The 8,085-nt window shown below is 36.4% G+C and overlaps 1 protein-coding gene across 1 annotated transcript in view; it reads left to right on the forward strand.

The window, feature by feature from the left end:
* LOC109840391 (protein At-4/1) overlaps positions 1-7,109 on the forward strand; it is a 15,150-nt gene extending 8,041 nt beyond the window's left edge. The window contains exon 10 of the mRNA XM_020409020.1: positions 6,997-7,109. The gene's annotated coding sequence lies outside the window, so the exon portion shown is untranslated. The remainder of the gene's footprint in view (positions 1-6,996) is intronic.

The following is an 8,085-nucleotide window of genomic DNA, read 5'->3' on the forward strand; positions in this document are numbered from 1 at the left end:
GAGGCCTGCTCAATAACTAGATTGGAAACAAATTAACCAAGTCACCCTTGGTCCAAAAAAGAACTAGGTTAGAATTGCCAAAATATGTTTTAGTCTAAAAATTAGCCAGACTATGGTTTGTTTGTTTTTTCGAAAAGAAATAGGGTGAGGTGCCCTGATCAATTCGTTACCAAAAAAATAGCAAATTAAGTCACCTGGAGAAAATTGAGAAACAAAATATCAATCAATTCATACTCCCGGATAGGAAGAGGACCATAGCCGTCACTTATCATTTGGATCATAGATGGTTGATACCCTTTTTCCAATAACTCCAACAAACGCAAAGTATTATTAAACCAGTTACACAACGAAGTATTTAACCACCCACAGAGGCACGTAATTACAAACCCCAAAGAAAATATACACAGAAAAAAGAAATTGTTTTCCTATAGACTAAAACAAACTGCTTCAACGCCATCAGAAGTTGGCTCCCTCTCCATCTTTGTCCTTCCTTTGTAGTAGTGTGTCTATCCCTTGTTCCTTGGCTGCACTTCTCACCTCTTGAGCCTCTTTCTTGCTCGTGCTTCCTGTCTAGAACAGGATGAAATGGGCTATACATTAAACGCCATCAGAAGATAAGATTGTTTCGTGCCCTTCATACGCACCAACAGAAGGCAGGAAATAAGACTTTCCATAGCTTTCTGAGTTTCCGATCATGATATAAAACTAAGTTTAAACTAGAATTAGTTCAATAAAGTCTAGTTTAGACTAACTTAGGCTAAGTAGAGTTGGTTCATAGTGAACTAGGTTATTTTCAAAGTTATCGTACATAACCTTTAAGTACCACCCAATTGAGAATAGATCCTGTGTAGTTCTATTTATGCAAGTAATTCCCGTGTGAATTTTTTTTTTTTTTTTTTTGAAATTAGCAAAAATGCTTTGAGTCAGTTAGACCCCTATAGTTCTATTGATGAGGATAGATCCCCAATTACTAATTCGTTTTAACTTGAAGAGTCGAAAAAGTTCACTAAGCAAGCACTTGGGCCAATACTATAGGGGGTCTAGTCGCACAAACAGAATTAAAAGGGGGTCTATTCATAATTGGATGATACTAAGGGTGTTTATTCGCAATTAACCCTTAGATCAATAAGCAAGAGCACATGCTCTCTCTCTCTCTCTCTCTCAACCGATTTGTTGTTGCTGCTGTTTTGTGCTGTGGTACTTGCCTTTGAGCTTCTCTAGAGAACAGAGGAGAGAACAACATTCCATCTCCTTTCCCTCGGGTTCCTCTCCATTGTGCAGAGAGCCATTGATTTTTCTCTTTCTTTGATCTGATTGTTGTATTCCTTTTTGGTTTCTTTTTATCTGATTACTGATTATGTCCCCTCTTTCATCATATATGATCACCACCAAACTTTATATGAATCTTTTGGAGTGCTAGTCCGCTAACATTTAGATTTATATCATTAATTAAGTGTGACTAGCTTTATTTAAGGGTGTTCAATTACATGATAATGGTATTGTCGGTGACCGGTAGAGTGAGAGATGAGGATGAGTTTGGGTTGGATGAGATCACTTCAGATGGTATACATTAACCTCGTACTTAGAAATGGTCATATTACTTCACTCAACTCAATGGCTATAGTTCTTCAACAAATTTGAAATCTAAGGAGGAAAAGTTTATATCCAAACCCTTTTGACTGAGTTCAAGCAGAGTTCTAATTTGGCTATTTAAGGATTAGTTTTTATAGGGAAGTTTTGCTATGAACCTCTTCTTTTGTTCTGTTTATGATATCAATACCTTCTCCAAGGTCTTTAGTTGATTCGTTAAGCTCTTACTAATTAAACTCTTATTAGTGGAACACAGGAAGGTTAATTACCACCCCCACGGATTTGCTAAAAAAAAATTCTCTGAGTGAACTGATGATGATGTCACAAGCTGAAGATATTCTTCTCGAGAGAGAACTTTTATGATAGAATTGGTCACATCCTTCAGTTCAAAGGGTCGCTTTTAGAAAGAAAAAAATGGTTATTGCATTTAACACTTCTATAGGTAGCCGTCAATCTCTTTTAGATTTGGATGAACCGTCGTCACAAGTTCTCCCAGCCACACCTGCACACACGAGAACGCTGCCTAAACAGGGGCACATTAAATAACAATAATTTAATTCCTTAGAAAATTATCTTGCTTGCTGAATGAGATTCTGTCATTGAAAAGGATTAGGAATATTCAGATGAGACTGGAGTTGTACGTCTATATAGTCAAATAGTTTTATGCTTTTTTCAATTTACAAATAAACCCTTTTTCTTTGGATAAATTTTTATAACCAACCCTTTTTGAACTTTAATTTAAACAATCGACCCGTTTAACATTTATTTAGCATTTTAGACCTAGTTTCAGCCATTTGGCTGAAATTGGGTAGAAAATGCTAAATAAGTTGAGAAACTTCACGGGACTGAAAATCACGTGAAGTTTAGCACGAAGTTAACCCTTGCTAACAAAGATAAGAATCATCACTCGAGAGCCTACATGCCTCGACCCATGGACGAGAGCCAAACTTCACGGGATTCAGAATCCTGTGAAGCTGTTGTGCCAACCAATCCCTGTAGCTTCATGGGATTCTGAATCCTGTGAAGCTGCAGGTGATCTCACAGAGACTTTGAAGTCTTTGTCGAGTTGCCCCGCAACTTCACGGGATTTAGAATCCCATGAAGTTGCGGACCCCACCTCATTTAAACCATGTATACTCTCTCTCTCTCTCTCTCTCTCTCTCTCTCTCTCTCTCTCTCCTCCGTCTCTCCCCTTAGATTTGCCACCATCTCCGACCCCCGTACACTCTGACCATCTCCGATCACATTTCTCCACTGCCACCGACGTCCATTGGGCCAAAGTTCGCATGAGTTTGTCTGAGTTTGCCGAATCTCAAATTTAAGTCTTGAACTAATTTTTGGTAAAATCTTTAAACTTTTTTAGTTTTCTCCTAATTTTTTACATATTCTCACTATTTCATCATGATAGCTTGTTTTAGCTTAGATTTTGAATTAATTTTTTATTTTTTGGGAATTTTGTGAAGAAAAAATAAGGAATTTTGTATGAAATTTGATGGGAAATTAGGGAAAATTATAATTAATTTGAATTGTTAAAAGTGAACATTGTTAAAATTATTTAAATTAGGGAATTGTAAAAAATAATATGAAAATGAAATTTTAGGGTTTGACCTATGTTATAAATTAGGGAGTTGTAAAAAAAAGTGTAAATTTTTAAATTTAGGGAATTTAATTGTAAATATTATTTTTAGTATTCTTGAACACTAGTTGATATTGAAAATTTTTACTCCTCAGAGATAACAATGAACGATCGAATCTTAATCTTTTGTTCGTTTGATGGAAAGATTAACTATCTTGACAATAATATGTCCGTATATGAAGGAGGTGTGACGAAACTATTGCTTATATCTAAATCATATATTTTTGATGGATTGGTTAATGACTTACACAAACTTACACTAACCAATCCACGTGAGTATTACCTCAATGCGATTTATAATTATCCCGTAACGGGGAACTAAACAAGCGGCATTCAAATCTCAAGTAACCATGATATGGGTCTTATCTTCATACTGAATGACGAGAAGCATTCAATGAAATTATTTATTAAAAAGTATCGCAGAAATTTAGGTAAAACGGCAAATCACAACCGAGTGTACTCTCGCATGTTGTGGGACCTTAAAGTTGACTCAACTGATTTTTTTTCGTGTATATATGTGGTTAGAATATTGTGTATTTATGAGGTTGAAATTTCATGTTGGTGGTTGGATTTTCGTGTATATTCTTGCAAAATTATCAATATATAACAGGTTGTGAACGAGGAGGAAGTGGCTGTGCGTGCATGCTTGTTCATGTCCTGCAACTTCACAGGATCCTAAATCCCTTGAAGTTGCAATGATCACAAGGCAGAGAGTTGAAATTGACAATCTCTGTCGAGGCAACCTGTAGGTTCACGGGATTCAGAATCCCGTGAAGTTTGCAAACTCTATACCGATGCAGCGTGCTCATGACCGACAAAGGCTCGATAAATTCACGGGATTGCCAATCCCGTGAGGTTTGCAAAGCACAGAACTTCATGGGATTGGTAATCCCATGAAGATTGTTTTGATTACCGCGGGGGCCAATTTCGTGCTAAACTTTACGGGATTCTCAATCCCGTGAAGTTCTCTCAACTTATTTAACTTTTTTGATCGAAAATGTTAAATAAATATTCAACGGGTCAATTTTTCAAATTAAAGTTAAAAAAGGATTGGTATTGAAAATCTGTACTTTTTCTTTTCCCCCCTTCTTTTAGATGAAGGGCCATAGTGATTGTCGAGTTCTCCTGTGTACTTCAACATTAGCTGTATTGAAAGAGGAAATATTTGCTATGTGTACACCGAACCAGAGACGAGGAGTTCCATAAGGGACCACCACGTTTGTTCTGCTTTTACTTTTGATTGGGTTATTTGCATACATACCCCTTAAATTATGGGTATTTGCAAAAAAATACCTCCAAATCTTAGTATTTATAAAACTACGCCTCAAATCATCAACTTTGGAAAAAAAATAAAAAATACCCCTAAAATCAACAAATCATCAACTTGGTGCTAAAATTTTAACTATTTCGTTGATAAATTTTACATTCTGATTACAAATTACCTTATCATAATTGATGATTAATTACTTTGAGAGTAATTATTTTCCAAAATTGATGATTTGAGGGATATTTTTGCAAACACCGAGACTTGGGGGCTATTTTTGCAAATACCCATGATTTAAGAGGGGTGGATTAGGGGGGCAGGGGTTCCTTTACATCAATTTCTAGCATAAAAAATTGGAAAATAAGAAAAAAAAATTCTTCTCCATCTATAAGCTATTTTATGAGCCTTATTGTTAACTAACAGTTACATTTAGATCTAAAGTAATGATATGGATCCGTGGCAAGTGGGCTGGTGGCTGGGGCTTAGGATCTCGGCTCAAAAGGTGAAGGGTCTGTGTTTATCGAAAGCATAGCTCTAATTTCTAATTAGTAGGCATCGCAACACTTGTGCTATTCACATAGATCTAGACGGCGAAAAGAGGAGCCCCGGGTTCCGGAGTTTACTTGGCTGATTTAAAGTCTAAACTACTAAAAGAGAGTACTAAACTTTGGGTTTTACTTGGCTGGTACTAAGCTAAGTTTCCTTGCACAAATAGTAATAATAGTAAGCAATGATATGGTAGAATCTTAAATTGGGTTCGCTGTTTCTCTCCATGGACAATTGTAATTAAAATTCAGATGTAACGTCCCCAGTTCCTACTAATTGAAGAGTTTGAGTTCGTGAGCCACAAAGCAGAAGATGTGGAGGAAATGCATATTATATTAGAAAATTGTCTTTACATCCAAGAAAAAGATTTGGTATCAGAAATTTCACGGTTCTCAGCCGAAAGGAACGTAGCATCTCCTCTAATTTCACGGCTCTTCTTGCTATTCACATTCACATGAGCATGGAACCAACAAGACAACCTCTTCCATGCTCTCAGCCTTTTAATGTTGGGTTGTTCTCTTTGTTTTAACTTGGCGTGGTTGTTTTTTTTTTTGAATAATGATGATAAAAAGGGGAGCTCCCTCTGCGTCTACTATTTTTGGGTTGATTTAAATGAAACCTATACATGTATACATGAACCTAGGTTGTAGTTGCTAGGTTACTTTTGGCAATCACTTTGGACATGAACATTGGTTCTTGTTTGTTTGCTTCTTTATACATGTACAGTCCATGACCATCCAAAACTAACCTAATCTGCTCTGGGGAGAGTGGAAGAATTCGGTTTTTCTTTTTCTGTAGTTTCTCTTGGTATGTTAACCCGTATTCAAGAATACAGATCAATGAAAGGTATAGGGAAAGCTTCACACTAACTATTATGGGGGAAATGTTGCTAGATTAAATCTAAGGCGGCAGGTTCAAAACTACATTATATGCAATTAATTTACTAGATTCATTGTGTTTATTTTGATGTACATGTTTTGGATGGTATATAAATAAAAAATTAGGCATATTGAATTATAGTTACTCATGCATCAAGTGATTGTAAAATTAATGATTTATGATAATACAACTTAAGATATAATGAAAAATATGTGTTAGAAGTATCGAAACATCATGATTTTCATTTTATAGATGTTTTGAGACATTTTTATCATGGTGAATGGAGCGGATCATCCATTAGAATAATCTTATCCATGCATCAAGATGTGCATCCTTATATTGAATCTAAGGTGATACATTACGAACCTTTTTCCCAAGTGTTATGGTGCTTTCACTCGTCCGAGTAAAACTCGATGCCAAGAGCACTTTTTATGTGGTACACCCCAATCATTTGGTGGCCAGAGACCAATAAAGTTAATTTTCCCTCATGTCGACTCGAGAGGCGATACCAGTCGACCTCCTTTATGGAAGACGACTCACTAGGAGTCCACTCGACCTTTTGACTAACACCTCACGAGGACGACTCAAAAGGCATTACTTCTCGGCGAAGTTAGAGGATAACTTCTGCTTCGAGTTTATCCTCGCTGACAACATGTCCATGTCACATTTAATGTTTAGCAGGCATCATCATGTCTCTAGCCTCAACAGTCTTTATGACTCATCAGACCACGTGGGCCACCGTCATACTCCCTCTTACTTCTCATTTAATGTTGAGGAGATCCTCCCTCCAGTCGCCAACCGACACCTGTAAAGCAGAGGTTGACTCAGCTGCCAGCCCGCACTTTGTCACTGCCCTTCTGTGCTTGGCTGAAGTGACTAATTTACCCCTTATGCACCAAGTATAAATGCAAGTACTATTCTAACATGAAGGGGGTTCGCAAATCTAATCCTCTTACGCATACACTGCACAATTACAAGAACACAGTTCTTCCTTTACCCACAAAAGTGATCAACTAACTTGATCGTTGGGGTACAACGGGGGGACCGGTCCCCGCTCTCTCACGAGCTTCTACTTGTGCAGATTTTTCAGCTACCATATTCAAGAACCAGTCATAAAGTCAGAGAAGGAAGCGACCTCTCTTCAGTACTGAACTAACCGATCCTAGCCTGGATCAAACTGTATGAACATAATAACCATCAACACCAAGTATTATTATATAATTTGTATTTAAACACCTATGACCACTGAATGAAAGGTCCTTTTAACGTTAAGCACATTTCCAATATTTTCATTACTTTCTAATCTTTTACATACCCACCTATAATGTAAAATAAAGTTTTCAATTTTCCTTACTGATTTCGATGTTTTTTTTAAATACTGATATGAATCTTAAGTTAGGATTTGAATAAAAAGAATAATAGTGCGTAATCTATAAAAAAAATAAACATTCGGTTTTGCATTGAATTTATAGAAGGATTTCGAGGAAGAACGCTAAAGAAGAGGACGAAGATGAGCAAATATATCACTTTATGACTATAATTATTGACAGCAGGGGATTATCTAAACCGTTAGCAACAGAATAGGACGTACGTGCAAATATATAAACGGTGGTTGCATACTTTACTACGAATCTAGGTTTCTTAATTGAGGAAAAAGCTTGCATAGATCTTAATGTGAGAGATTCTGCGGGTCTTTTTTGCAATAATAATTGCAACACGTTGAGCATCTTCGTGTTTTGAAGTTGTAGTAATTGAATATCGAGGGCGCTGTACTTCTATTGTGTGTTATTTTGCTTTAAACGCTAGTTCTCTATGACTCCTCTCTGAGTCTCTTTGTCGATTATGATGTTAATTAATTATACTTACCGTTTTATCTGTAACATTATTTGATTTTGTTGCACATTGCTTTGATTATTTGTCGGAGAGGGGAAAAAAAAGGGTATGTTGGTCAGGTGAGAGCTTTTTTATATTCCAGAAAACACATGAATAAAGCAAAAAAGGGTTATTTTGGGGATTCACAAAAAGAGTGAGAGGCAATCATAGCATGCTTTATTGCTCTTTTTCTTTCTATCTGACCGTTGCATGCACCAAAAGGGCTCATGACGTCACTTGGAAACTATTTATCAATTTTTTTGTTCATTTTTGCAAAATATATTTCTTAACATTCAAT

The sequence above is a fragment of the Asparagus officinalis genome, chromosome 5 (assembly GCF_001876935.1).
Source record: "Asparagus officinalis chromosome 5, Aspof.V1, whole genome shotgun sequence".
NCBI classification, from domain to species: domain Eukaryota; kingdom Viridiplantae; phylum Streptophyta; class Magnoliopsida; order Asparagales; family Asparagaceae; genus Asparagus; species Asparagus officinalis.